Genomic DNA, 14,968 nt, shown 5'->3' with positions numbered 1-14,968 from the left:
TAAATTGTACATTTTCGGTAATATAACTTGTATACGATTTGTTTAAAGCACATATGAAATTTGAAATTTAATGCAGAAAAAAATAAAATTTTAATTTTGGTAGTCGTTAGAATGAAGCTACTCAAAGTACAAATTTGGCAAAAGAAATGCGTTTTAATCGATGATTAAAGGTACACAATTTTAGTTTTTTTTGGTGAATAAAAGATGAATTACTGTTGATATGAAAGCTGTATGTTTTCTTATACACAATTAGTTTTCGTCCATTTTTGCAGTTGCGGAAGCAACCCACAGTCGGCAAAATATTCTAGAAAAACAAACGGCAGGCAAAATTTATGGCAACAAACCTTGCCAGTAAAGATATAGCAAAGACCAACAGTCGTCAAAATTCTTGTAAAAACCTATGGTAGGCAAAAAATTCAACAAGACCAGTCTGCATAGTCAGCCTCATTTTTTTGCACCTAAGCTGTTTCGAAAAATTTTTATGAAAAAAAATATAACAAAGATTACCTGCAGGAGATCTTGAGACAGACAATAATAGAATTCCTTATCAATCCTTTTTCATCTTCAAAAGAAAGTTTAATAATCTGCTCGAAATAAAAATCTATGAAGCTTCGGTCGCATAGTAGGGCATAAATTTACTAATCTACCCCAATACTTATCTAGTCATTTAATCAATTTGTTCGACCGACTTTTACAACGGCTATCTGAAGCAGATTGTGATAATTTTGGGAAAATTTATTGAAGGCATAGTTATATCTAGAGTTATACAATCGTTTATATCAACAAATAGCACCACTCGATGTGTGATCAAAAAATTTAATCTGTCTACCAAAAATGTTATTTGTTCTGAACTTAGTTTTCAACCATGACTGCGCAATCATAAATTATACTGATGCCTTTGTTTTGATTAGTTTTTACCAAACTGGGTAAATTACCGGAATTTGTTTCATCAAATTGACAACTGAAAAATAATTCGTCACGGGCTTATTTGAACAATACACCAACCCGTCAGAGGTAATAATACAATTTTTAAAATAATTTTACCAACCGCTGAAAAAATGGGCAATCAAGGTGGAAGTTCTGCCAATTAAGCGATACAAAGAGGGCGATCACGTATTACTCAGTAACGTCTCAAATCAAAGGACAAGCATAAAAGAGCATCAAGCTGCCTTCCTACCCGGTTGGCGAAAAAAACACCAGATCACAAACAGAAATCAATTCTTGAGATAATCTTTCTGATTTAATGTTATATTGTGTAACTCAAAAAATTTACTCTAATAAAAACCGTATATTGATGCAGTGTAAATTTTGTGTTGTATTATATAAAGCTAGTTCTAATTTTTTTTTCTCCCCAAGAAAGCTGCTGTAATTTTATTACGCTTTAGTAAACTTAGTTATACAATTACAAAAAAAACTTCAAAAACGTGAATTGAATTCGGAAATTTTCGCAAACTCAAGCGAAAGATTAAAACCTTTTGCAGAGGCTTTCAAATAGATGTTCAAATTATATTCAGAATTCTCGATTACCATGGCACAATTTAATTCAGTTTTAGAATAGCCCATTAACACAATATTTCAGTTAAAAATCTAGACAACAAAACAAAAAAATTGAAAAACCCGCCTCTTTCACTTAATTTCTCTAGAACGATGACTTTTAAACCATTCAAGACGCCATTTTTGAATGTTTACAGTTTTTTGCTCGGTAATTGATTGTAGTTAATTGCTGGGGAATAAGTGACAATGCGTTTTATTTTAATGTCACAATTTTTGTCCCAAGGGACGGCAATATACGGCAATATAAATGAAATAATATTGTTCTATGCTAGCTGAACCTAATCTCAAACTAAGTTTTTTGGCTCTCAAACTTAAAATGAACTGATTTCCTGCTTAAAGAGCACCCATCTGGAACCTTTCCAAGCAGTATTTTGTGCGAACTTTCAATCTTCTAAAAAATGTTCAAGTTTGCTTGCGGCTTACAAATCAACATTCCTTTTCACCGTTAAAATTTGATTAATTTTTATTTAAAAAAAAACAAACTCCTGATTGGCTTGCCCCTTTTCAGCATTTAATTTAAAATTGTTCGTTTATTTGTTTGATTATTTTTTATTTGTTTGTTTCTTTGATTGTTTGTTTGTTTACTTGCTTGTTTGTTTGTTTGTTTGTTTGTTTGTTTGTTTGTTTTTTTTGTTTGTTTGTTTGTTTGTTTGTTTGTTTGTTTGTTTGTTTGTTTGTTTGTTTGCTTGCTTGCTTGTTTCTTTGTTTATTTGTTTGTTTGTTGGTCTGTTTGTTTGTTTTTTTGTTTGTTTGTTTGTTTGTTTGTTTGTTTGCTTGTTTGGTTGTTTGTTTTTTTTTGTTTGTTTTGTTAGTTTGGGTGTGGTCCCTCATGATCGAAGAACAGATTGTTGGAATTTTATTTTTAGTTATTTTCAGCCAATCAAAATTGATTATTCTAAAATTTCAAAAAAAAAATTGCAAAATTTTATTTTTTTTTCATATAAAAACAGGCCTAGATTAAAACTGACCGACTGCAAAACAAGCAGAAATTTTTTTAAAAAAAGTGTCAGATCTAAACGCATGAAAAAATGTCTTATTTAGAGGACAACGATTGTTGAAAAATGAAAAACAAATCTAAAAAATTATTCGATTTCCGCACTGATTGTAGAGCAAAACTCGCCCCTAAATCAATTTCTAATGACTCTAACTCCTATTTCATCATAAAACTTTTCGCCCACTGGAAAAGATTAACGATTTTGATTGGTTGAAGTGTTTTCGAAAAAACCGCTTGTTTGCTTATGTATGTGTTGAGGGGGGTCAAGAAAGAAGAGAGAGAGAGAGAGAGAGAGAGAGAGAGAGGAAGAGAAAGAAAGAAACAAAGCAAGAAAGAGAGGGAGATAAAACGAGCAAGTGTCAATCCACGAAGTGGAATTCGTTGCAAAACGTTTTGCCTTAAAAAGTATAGAATAAAAATAAATTTAACTGATTTAGCAGCAATACTTAGAAACCAAACGGCCATGCTTAAGCGGGTGAGGGATTTGATATGGAATCATTTCACAAAACGTTTAGGCAGTGAATCCTAATTAGGTTGAATTGCAACAAATTGTTGCTTGTGATCAAAAGAATTGGGTGGCTATTAGTCGCCGAGCTCGACCCGGCTGTTTTATTGTTATTGAAAGTGCAGAATTTTTAAGCTTGGGGTGGTTTTTAATTCAGTCGATTTTTGACTAATTAGGTAAGCGTTTTTGACAAATGAAAGATATTGTTCTACTGAGCTCAATTAAAAAAAGATATTTTACCTGTGATCGTTTTCTGTAAGGTTACGGCGTTTTGAAGACTGCTAATTTGGCCAATTTGGTAAAATCAGCGGGCGATCACATGCGTTCTCATGACCCGCGTAAGCGGTAAATTAATTTGGTCGAACTCACCTTTTGCATTTACGAGCAATCTTGTTAACATATCAATTGTGTTCTAAACTTTGATTTTCAGCGCTTGTATTACTGTCCATGTCTGTTTCTAGTATTTCTTCAAAACATCTGGTGAGCAGTTTAAAAGCAGATTGGGTCAAAATGCAGAATTTTACGATATTTTACACCTGAACATTGATGTTCTGTTGATTGAAAAAAATTTCAAAATGAAGCAAAAAACTGCCAATTATTTTCCGAACTAAATATGCGGCTAACATTTGTGATGTAGAAAATTCAAGATTTACCGAAGAAAAACGATGAACTAAATGGTCATGCTTCGGTCGGTGAGGGACTCGACGTGAAATGTATCACAGACCTGTTACTCAAGCCAAGCAGAGATAAAAATGAGTTAAATATAGCACAAATTTGAATTTTAAATTCTTGGACAGATATATCTAAGACAGTTTGATAATATCATTGGATATATTCGGCACCAACCGGAGTCCAAAAACCAAATTCGAAATTCAACTTCAAAGAAATCGGAGCCGAATCAGAACAAAATTAAGGTTTTTCAATATCAGCTGGCATATAAATTTCCGGTCAATAAGTGGCCAATAAAAAAACTAAAATCCCAATTTGAAACAATATCAATTTCTTGAAATCATTACTAAGCATTTGAAACAGATTAATTTGGATAAGCAAGTCATGAGCAAAAGTTGAAACAGGACTTTGTTAGAGCACCTGTTCAAAATGTGGAGCCTTTGAATTATAGTCTGGTAGTAACCTCCACTGATATGATTTAATCTGAAACAACAGTTTGCTGAAGTTCCTTTGAATATTTGATAACTCGGAGGGTCAATTTATAAACAATTTATTTCATAATATCATGCAGGAAATTGAAGTTCCTAATACATGTTGATAGAAAAGCTCGTGAAACAATTTACTTGTGATTGGAAAAATAGTAGTCATATCATATTTGTGCTGAGCAAAAAATAGCGGACTCCACCGTTAATGTCTTTTTGCGCTTTCCGACTATTTTTGGAAAACGCAAACTGACTGTGCCAGTGAGCGAAATGTACAAAATGTTTAGTTTAGATTAGTTATACAGACTTTTAGTAATTAGTAATACAACTAATACAGACTTTGATACTCAGAGTCGGAGCTGATCTCTACGCCAAATGAAATCATAAGCAAATTTGAAAAACTGGCTGCCAAAAAACTTGGTTAAAATTTCTATAAATTTTTGCTCAAAACTGACAAATGGAAAGATGAACTTTAAAAATTCTTAAATAAAGCAAGTTAATACTAAAAATTTGTTAATCGAAAATCATTCCAAGAACAAAATTTGATCCTCGTGGGACATTTTTGTGATGAAAAAATGGTGATAAAATGGTTCCACATTTTTCATAGTGGATATTTTTTGTAATAGCAACATTATGCACTCAGTAAACTAAAGCTAACCAATTCATACTAGTAGTTATTGTTCTGAAACTGAAAAATTTTGGTATTTCATAGCCACAGTCGAGAAACAATATGCTTCTTTTAGGAAAACAATTATACTGAACTCAATAGCTGTCATGTCAAATTTGTATCAATTGGACTCTCGATATTATCTCTTTGCCATTTTAAATCATAGTAATTTTAGAAAAATGGCCGTCTATCGACTCAGAAAAAAAGCGATATAAAACATTCCTTAAAAGTGACGATTGGAAAATTGAGCTTAGAAACTTATTCTTAAAAAAGCAAAAGCCATTGAAGTTGTTTTTTGATTTTTAGTAGATTATTTTGATAGTAATTTTAAAAAAAGGTCTGAAAGATATCATTACCCTGAACTGATAGGTTAAAAAAGCAAAAATGAAACAGGTTTTTTAAGGATAAAAGTATTGGGATTAAAACTTGCACTTAGTCATTGCGAAAAAATCCTCAACTTTGATTAAATTGAAAATAATATTATAAAAGAAGAAACACGTTGATAAACAAAAATGATGTTAATGTTAGGCCATGAGTTGCTAGTTAATGTGAATGCAGGATCTTTTTTTGAATTATTCTAGGGCAAAATGTCCCCAGGGAAAAAATTATCTTAAAGAAGCTATATCTGACAAAATTTGCTGTTCAATTTGACTCTAAAGATAAACAACACTGCTAGCTAGCATCAAGACGAGGATCTAATAATTCATACTGCCAGTCAAGGTCTCTGAATTAGTTTTTGATAAAAGTGGCCATACAAATTCTTGCCGCACACACAGTAACTAAGCTACAAGTTGATGAGTTTGTTGTCTAGCAAAATAATAATGAACCCAAAAAAATGATTGTATAGCATAGCAAAATCCTGAGTTTTTTACAGCGGTTTTTGTATCAAAATATAGTGCGGGAAGACCTAAGACATGCATTTTGTGCGTTCTCTAATTTTCAAAAACTTATACCAAAAAGAAAAAAATTGATAAGCGATAATGATAATGAAAACTTTGAATCATTTAAGGAAATAAGAGCTTGTAATCATTTCAAATTAATTTTGTGTGGTACTTAATAAAATTAATTATGTTTTCAGCTCCATAGATATAGTCTTTAAAGTATTAAACAATCAAATCTATCTAAGAGAGAATTTAGGATAAGGTGTAAACCCAATTATTAAAAGAAAAATTCCTGGATCGTTTTCAATTCCTATTTTGGATAAACACAAGTTTCTGAGAGTCAAGTTAAGCTTTTCTCAAGTTGTAAACACTTGCAACCATCAATAACAAACTAAGATTGAGTCTTCTTTCGAATTCACAATTTGATCTAAACACGAGACTTTCTTATAGCGTCGAACGAGGAATTTTTTTTCTAGCGGACAAATAAATTTACCGAAAACTGGATTCGCTAAAAACAACAAACGCAAAAATATTGAGCATCTGCCATAACAGAAAACAACGAAATGATCGAAACCCTCGGATAGCATAATCATGAAATCTCAGCGAGAAAATCAAATACCCGAAACGTGATCAATAATTTAACAAAACTCAGCGAGAGCTATACATGGACTGTCGCAGTTGCCAGTGCGGTTTTGCCATTAATTAACAATTTGGCCATTCTATTTGCCCTCCCAACTAAAAATAAACTGATTCGAACAGCTGCGCGTACACGTAAGCAGCTAGATGTTAATATGCCTACCATCCATGTTGCGCAAAATATCGAGACTCCTTAAATTTTCGGAAAAATTGTCTGGCATGACAGTGGAGCAGTGACGCCGAAATGCTGATACTGCTGGAAAAACAATCTTTCTGATTAGCCAATGGAACCTTCAAAATCACTTCTAGAATGTTCTATCAGCTGTATCCATTTGATCGTAGGGTATCTGGTATGGCACCAAATTGCATATGAGCCTGCCTTTCCAACAAAACCGATAAAACCTACGATTCATTTTTGCAGGTATTAACCGATTTAGCACAAACTGCTGGCCTCAAAAAAAACTTGATTGAATGTTGACCAAACTGTTCTTCAGTCCTCCAAAACAAATCCCCGGAGCGTATTTATCAGGTTGATTTTTCATCTCTCACAGAGTTTCATAAAGAAAATCAATGAACCGGGTCTCAAAGTCAACTTTGACACAAATAACGATTTAGCGTTGTCCATAAAAATGCTGCCGTCCCTTGCATTTGAAAGAATAGGCGAGTTCTATGACATTCTTCCCAACAAAACCGATAAAACCTACGATTCATTTTTGCAGCCATTAACCGATTTAGCACAAAAAATTTGATTGAATATTGACCAAACTGTTCTTCAGTCCTCCAAAACAAATCCCCGGAGCGTATTTATCAGGTTGATTTTTCATCTCTCACAGAGTTTCATAAAGAAAATCAATGAACCGGGTCTCAAAGTCAACTTTGACACAAATAACGATTTAGCGTTGTCCATAAAAATGCTGCCGTCCCTTGCATTTGAAAGAATAGGCGAGTTCTATGACATTCTTCCCAACAAAACCGATAAAACCTACGATTCATTTTTGCAGGTATTAACCGATTTAGCACAAACTGCTGGCCTCAAAAAAAACTTGATTGAATGTTGACCAAACTGTTCTTCAGTCCTCCAAAACAAATCCCCGGAGCGTATTTAGTAGGTTGATTTTTCATCTCTCACAGAGTTTCATAAAGAAAATCAATGAACCGGGTCTCAAAGTCAACTTTGACACAAATAACGATTTAGCGTTGTCCATAAAAATGCTGCCGTCCCTTGCATTTGAAAGAATAGGCGAGTTCTATGACATTCTTCCCAACAAAACCGATAAAACCTACGATTCATTTTTGCAGCCATTAACCGATTTAGCACAAAACTGCTGGCCTCAAAAAAAATTTGATTGAATATTGACCAAACTGTTCTTCAGTCCTCCAAAACAAATCCCCGGAGCGTATTTATCAGGTTGATTTTTCATCTCTCACAGAGTTTCAAAAAAAAAATCAATGAACTGGGTCTCAAAGTCAACTTCGACACAAATAACGATTTAGCGTTGTCCATAAAAATTCTGCCGTCCCTTGCATTTGAAAGAATAGGCGAGTTCTATGACATAATTTTTCAGAAAATTTAAAATGTTTGCAACAAAATTTGTTTGGAAACCGAAAAAAAAGATTAACAAGTTATGTCTATACTTTGGCTCTAACTATAGAAAACCCGACTTATTGGCAAAGTTATTTCATTTCAATTCTTTTGCGAATTAAGTAGCGCGAAGCTATCTAGCTTTGAATGGCCAAAACTAACTTGCGTGATGTTTACCCAAACACCCTTTGAAGTAAGTTGTCTTTTCATTTTGGATTAAAACAGTGTTAAGTGGGACAGTTAGTTTTGAAATGTAATGGTTTTAAATTGCTAAGTCAACAAAAAAGAATGCAGTGAAAAAGTATGATGTTTGATGTTGAGCTAAAAAAGAGGGAACCGTGCTAATAGCCCAAAACCTATCGCTCGTTAATTGCTTCAATTTAGCCAAAGAGCTCTAAATTAGCCCTCACCTTTACTACAAAAATGCGCGTAAGTTATCTGTTTAAGTTTATATCTCAGGACCTCCATATGTGCCAGATGTTGTAGAAAACCTGTTTAGAAGTGGCTAGTTAAAAACTACACCAAGCTGTAGTATTTCATCCTTCATCCGAACATCGGAACAAAAAAATGAGACTCATATTTTGCTCAAGATTAACAGGAAAAAAAGTTCATGAATTTTATTGCTCGTTAATTGGTCATACACTTAATTTTTTGGATCAAGTTTCTAGAATGTAGTTTTTTTACATTTCGAATTATGCCTCGAGTTTTTTTACACTTCAAAAGGAGGTCGGACAAACAAAATGTAATTAGTTAACAAAATTTCAAAACAGCCCACCCTCTAAATTTTTGGGTGACAATCTAAATTCTGACTTGAATATTTCGGGACTGAAAATTGTCAATTTGGAACGGGCGAGACTGAAAAAACCGCCACAACTAGCGTGACCAAAAATACCGCCACAAGCGTCCCGATCGAAGATAACGGCACGATTGGCGCAATTGAATACAACTACCACGAAGTCGTGCCAAAGTCTTATATTCATTCGAGAAGTGGCTCAAATTCCTTTCTTAAATTGTGCCTCAAAAATGTTTTTCACAAGCTGCTCCGCCAAAGTCCTGTTGTAAGTGACACTTCAAAAGCATTTTCCTTAGTCGCGCCGTACACATTTATTCTTATGTCGCGCCGCCAGTCTTTGAGGCATGGCGTGACTTAAATGGCTTCCAGATGTGGTGAGATTTAAGAAAAACTTCGGCGGCGCGGCTTTCCTTCAGACTTAGGAAAAAACTTTGGTAGCGCAACTTACGAAAAGGCTTCCAGGTGCGGTGCGACTTAAGATAAAACTTTGGCGGCGGCATTTTAATAAAGACCTTTGCTGCATGACTCAGTAGATTTCTTATGCAGGACTTAAGAACAGATTTAGAGCCGCGGCGCGATTCAAGAAAAGACTTTTGCCGCGCGACTTTAGTAATATTTTTTTTGGATGTGGCGCGACTTAAAAAAAAGAAGTAACTTGGCGAAGTAACTTATTAAAAAATTTTGAGCAACGGCGCAACTTAGGAAAGGATTTTGGAGGCTCTACTTAAGAAATCATTTTATAAGCACGACTTTAGAAAAGAATTCGGAGTCGCGATTTAAGAAAATACTATGGCAGCGTGACTAAAATAACACTTTTCAACGTCTTTTCTCAAATCGCAGACTTTGACTCGAGACGTACAATTTTGAGCTTCCAATTGAACGCACTGAAGTGAGAGATGTTCTTCGGTTGTTCAATGTTGACATAGAAATTTTGAAAATGGGTTGCACAACATTCAATTTGAAACTTTGCACTACATCAATTGACATTCGCTATCAATAAATGACAGCTGTTTCTTTTGTTGATGCTCAAAAAACGCCCAGCACTCATTACAAATTAGACATTTATAAATAGACTCACTGTGGACTTGTTAAACTAAAAAGTGGTAGAATTTGCACTTACCAACCCAACTTTGGGATCAAATAGCGGAGCCTCAAATAAAGTTTGAAAGTTTTCTGAGCAGCATTTCTAGTGCAATGATTATCCCTAATCGGCCAAATTGGCCATTTCAACTCCAAAAAGTACTAAAAGATGGTGAAATGTTCTTTTGAGTTTTAGCGCAGGGCATAGCTATTTTTCATTTTAATTTAAAAAAATTGAAGTTAATTTTTCTGAAGTTATTTTTTATACTCCGTTAATTTTATCGAAGCTAGGAAAAATTAAAAAGAGCGGAAACTAAAAGCTTACGAAAACTGATGTTTTGTGCACAGGTGCGAAAAAATTTGACGTAGTACAATTTTATTGTTCAAAAAATCATGGTTTTCTGTTTAGAAGTATGGTCTATAACACACAATTTTTATGGTAAGCAGCCATGATCCCTAGAACACCCGATCCAATTTTCGTATCAAAAATCTGCCTCAAATCAGTTTATAATAGTCATTGTTCCGAAATGTTTCCCCACTTACATCGCGAGTTGATTGTCCCAAACTGGCAAGTTTTCAACACTTAGAAAACAGTAATCAGCAAAATATTTATTCATCATTGAGCTCAATGCATCGATATTTTTCGGCTCCGTCAAAAACTGCTTATACCCGAGCACAATTATTCCGCCATTTTCTTCGAAAAACGGAGTAATAAGTATAATTTAATTATTTCAACTAATATGTGAGATTTTCAAAAAGGGACGGATATTCGATGGTATTTTAAAATGAAAAATGAGGTCATAAATAAATTAAATTTTTGTTTCAAACTTATGATTTTACATCATGAAGCAAAACATTACTGCGTCAGAAAAGTGAATAAACTGAAAAAAATTGTTGCTTCAGGATTATTTTTATGAATGTTTTAATGACAAAAAAGTCACTAATTGCTACTCAGTTAAACAATGATTTATTCGTTCATTGTTTTTCTCTCTTCTTTATTATAAAAAACTTTTTGTCAATAATTGCATATGTTTAAGAACTAGTTCTTTTTCATAAATTTATCTTTTGTGTATCATAACAACGCCAAATATTTGTTGAAAAGTTATTGTCAACTAATTGTTTTTTTTCTCAAAGAAACAGCACACTAGCATTAGCATTGGTTAATATAAATTATTATTAAAAAAAACTGTAAACAAAGTTAATACGTAATGTATTTCCGGTACCCAGAAAAAGTTTCTAATTTAGATAGAAATTTCATATCTAATTATCTGTGTTTTCTGTACAGAAACTATATATATTTCTCATCTAGCTTTAGAAATATGCAATTTCTAGAAAGAGTAATCTGAAATCAGCTGCTCAACAACAACGAAAATAGCAGTAGCAACACAATGTAAATTAACACTTATTCTAACAAGAGTTACTTTACAATGTATTGCTAAAACTATTAGTATTAAGCATATAGTGGATAATGCATGCGGTTAGACAGAGGTAGGTAAGGCTAGAAATAGCCTAGATTTAGATAATTTTTAATCATAATTAAGATAAGCAATAAAGAATTTTTAAGAAAATCCCTGCTTGATTTAAACATTTCAAAACAAATTTCTGGTCAGATATTTAGATAACAAGTTAAGAACTTCTTATCAGAATTGAAGAAGTTGTTCGGTGCGTGTTGAAGGGAGAATTATTAAATTGGTAAAAGTCGGATTTCAACCCAGTAGAAATGGAGAATTTTACGTTTTAACACAAATGTAGGCAATTTTCATCCAAGTAAATTCGCGTGATTGATGGTTTTTGCTTAGTCTATGTAGGGGATAGAGTGACAACTTAACTAAAAAATTATCATTTAATTCAAAAACCTTACAAGTTTGACTCTGGTTTTGCTTTAAAGCCAACTCAATTTTTTTGATACTGTTTTTATAAAATATATCGATAAATCCATAAACCAAATAGACATTGCAATTACCGAAATGATCACTTTAAGAGGCAATGTATATAAAGTTTTTCGCCAATCAAGCTGTTAGTAAAATCATCAAATTTAAAAGTTTCTACAAAATTTATACATTTTTTACTCAATTGTCTGAATTAAAGATGTAAATAGCGAAGCTATAAAACATTAAAAAGTCAAGCGTAGAGTATGAAGATCACCGTACAATCTTCACTTCGAAGTGACTTTACTGTAGAAAGTCCTCCCCAAGCACGTTTCAATGTAGAAATTTAATTCCGCACAAAACATTCATTTCAAACAAGCGCGCTGAATATACTGCAGGAGAGTTTTTAAATACCAAATAGCGAATTTATTCTATTAATAGCGGAAAATTTTTATTGTAATTTGGTATCGATTGATTTTTTGACTCTTTAGGTCAACTTATTTTTGCCTCAAAGTCAGTTTTTGAAAAACCCGTATTTTATCTCCTTAAACCGATTGTACGGTTGATCCTAGTATGATAGGAATATCCGCAAAATTTCACGCCATAAAAGTCAAGCTGAGCAAAAACAGCATGCATATAGTATGCTTATTTTTAAGTAACGAGTTCCGATGTTTGAAATGCAGTCAATTTAATAATTTTCACAAAAGAAAATCTAAAACTCCGCAGAAGCCGAGGCGAAAAATCCATTAACGAAAATCCTGATAACAAAAAAGACTCAATTAGTTTTGTTTCCTATAAGCAAGCTTTAAAAATCTATTGTGTTTTAACACTGTGAGAAAAAACTTGCTGTTGACTAAAATCATGAGATTTGAGCCCATTCTTTTTATAAAAAGATTCTAAAACTGTCCATTAAAAATTTCTTTTATTTCAGGTGCTTAATCCAGTTTTGAAATACAAAAAAAATGATAACCAAAAAACATTCCGAGGTTTATTAGGTTTTTCGGATAATCTGGTTTTCAAAGTTACCTAAGAAAGGGGCAGTTTTCTAAAACCTTTTTTTAAGTCTCAAAAATGAGTCAATTAATCCTATGCAGTACAAAAAAAAACATTTTCTGCCAGTTGATTTGAATCGCAAAAACTTAATTACGTGTTCTACTTGTCGCATGTTTCCGATCATCATAAGGAGAAAACAAAAAATGACATGATATAACGTTAAAAAAGTGAACGAGCTTCTAATGATCATATATTAATATTTCTAACAACCATAATTTATGTTTATCTGTACGATAATCAGAAACACGTGTATTAACAAACTCGGATTGAAGTCGAGGAGCTAATCAGTACTGTTCCAGTATCATAGCAGCAGTATTTCGAATTACAGAATTGTATCATAGAAAAAATATAGACATCTCTGGGTCATCTTCTTGCATTATGGCTACACTTGGTCAACATTTATAGTGCTGGAATGATGATGGGTGAAAGACATCAATTTTCAGCAGAAAATCAGATAAACTTCCCTAGAAAACTTTTCTTTTATCAATTATTATCTATTGATTTATATAAAATATTCTCTGAGATCTGCTATTTTTTCTATATAAAAGCGTATATACTAAGCGTATGAGGATTAACTTCAGAAGCATCATATGAGAATGGACGGCAGAAGGTTCGAATCTGGGTAGGAACTTATTATTGCCCAATTTAATAACAAATAATCTTCTCTGCATTTGCAATATTTTTTTATTGTAGAGATATCGAAGGAGAAAAAAAAACACATTTGCAGAACTCAATCATTGCGTGATTAATTTCTCTGATTTGCACTCCAAGAAAATCCAGGCGAGTACATATTCTAACTTTACCGACCGGGCTATGTCTCCGAAAAAATAGAAGGGAAACAAGAATGCTTAAATTATACGCAAAAAATCAAACATTTAAAATAATATTGAAGAAATTGTGATCACGTCCAGGGGCGGATCTAGGATTTTCTCGAGGGGGGGGGGGGCGGATTTTCAAAAAATTTTCCAAAATTTTGACGACCTTTTTTTTTTTTTAGGTCGACCAAATTGATTTTTCGAGCTCTCCCAAAGCACTGTTTTGCCCCTACTTTGGCTAAATTTTCTGCGCCGCAGGCAAATTTTTGAAAAAACAGTCAAAAAAAGCCGTTTTTGGGCAATTTTTGAAAAATTTTGACAAAAAAATCGCGTTTTTTTGGCGCGCGCTCCCCCTCAAAGTTAGTATATATTGGCGCCAAAGGTGCCTTTAGAAAAATTTTAGGGTCGGTCGGCCAAAAATGGATTTCTGAAAAAGTATCAAAGGGGGGACCCTTTGGGTCGGCAGGGGGTCGAATCCCTGAGGGGGGGGCGTCCGCCGGCCCCCCGAACCTCCCTCTAAATCCGCCCCTGATCACGTCTTTGGTTGGCTGCATTCTAAATATCCGGACATTATCGATGTGCAGAATACTCAAAAAATAGTTAATCAAATTCGTACAGAATATATAAGCGAAGTAATAAGAGTGCAGCATTCTAAAGACTGCGTTTTTATTCCACGTTTATCAATTCTTTAATTTTCGCACAAGGTACATTTTGCCCATTACAGCAATAGGGCGGCTATACTAGGTCAAACTTTTTTGGCCAAAAAGACTAATTACAAGGCAAAACTATGAAAAACAAAAACGTGTATGAATCGGAGTAATTGCACTTCTTCAATTACGTCCTTTTTGTTGCATTTTACATGCACGCACAGAATAGACGCGCAAATTTTTTTAAAAACCGTTTAGAAAAAAATCGATAAGACCTTTCAAAAACTGGAAAATACTGATTAACGCTCTCAATAAAACTTGGAAAGCGTTCTTTTTTGCAAATGCTGACGAGAGAATTAAAAGTCACCAACACAACCTTTAGCTTAGTTAGTTTTGCCAGAGCTGCTCTTTGTATTTTCGCGTGGTATAGCTTTGGCCTAATGTATAGAGATAAATCATTATGAGGCCAAACTGTGCATTCTGTGCTTTGTAAGCGGATTCCGCAACAGACCAAAATCAGAGTTTTTTCGGAGTCTGCAACATCGCTACTTTTCTTTGATCTTCTTTGATGTTTTGGAATCCACAAACAAATACCTACAACACTGTAGCGCTCAGAATCGCTCCAAAAATAAGCAAAATTGGGGAATCCGCAACCGTAGTTGCGAAATCCAGAAAATTTTGTGGAATCCACAAACAAAAAATAAGACATGTAGAAAATTAAATTGAGCTGGCGCGGAATCGG

General features: G+C 33.5%; 1 protein-coding gene across 9 annotated transcripts in view; it reads right to left on the bottom strand.

The window, feature by feature from the left end:
• Positions 1-14,968, bottom strand: part of LOC134841326 (uncharacterized) — a 66,072-nt gene that overhangs the window by 13,532 nt on the left and 37,572 nt on the right. For 3 of the 9 annotated variants that reach the window (XM_063857241.1, XM_063857266.1, XM_063857300.1), the window contains exon 1: positions 3,294-4,375. The exons of 5 other annotated variants lie outside the window; for them this stretch is intronic. The gene's annotated coding sequence lies outside the window, so the exon portion shown is untranslated. Of the gene's footprint in view, positions 1-3,293; positions 4,376-9,883; positions 9,910-14,968 lie in introns of those variants that run through there. One more of the 9 variants, XM_063857259.1, reaches the window with a different exon arrangement.

The sequence above is a fragment of the Symsagittifera roscoffensis genome, chromosome 1, assembly GCF_963678635.1.
Source record: "Symsagittifera roscoffensis chromosome 1, txSymRosc1.1, whole genome shotgun sequence".
NCBI lineage: Eukaryota > Metazoa > Xenacoelomorpha > Acoela > Convolutidae > Symsagittifera > Symsagittifera roscoffensis.
This window is presented reverse-complemented; position numbering and strand designations above follow the sequence as displayed.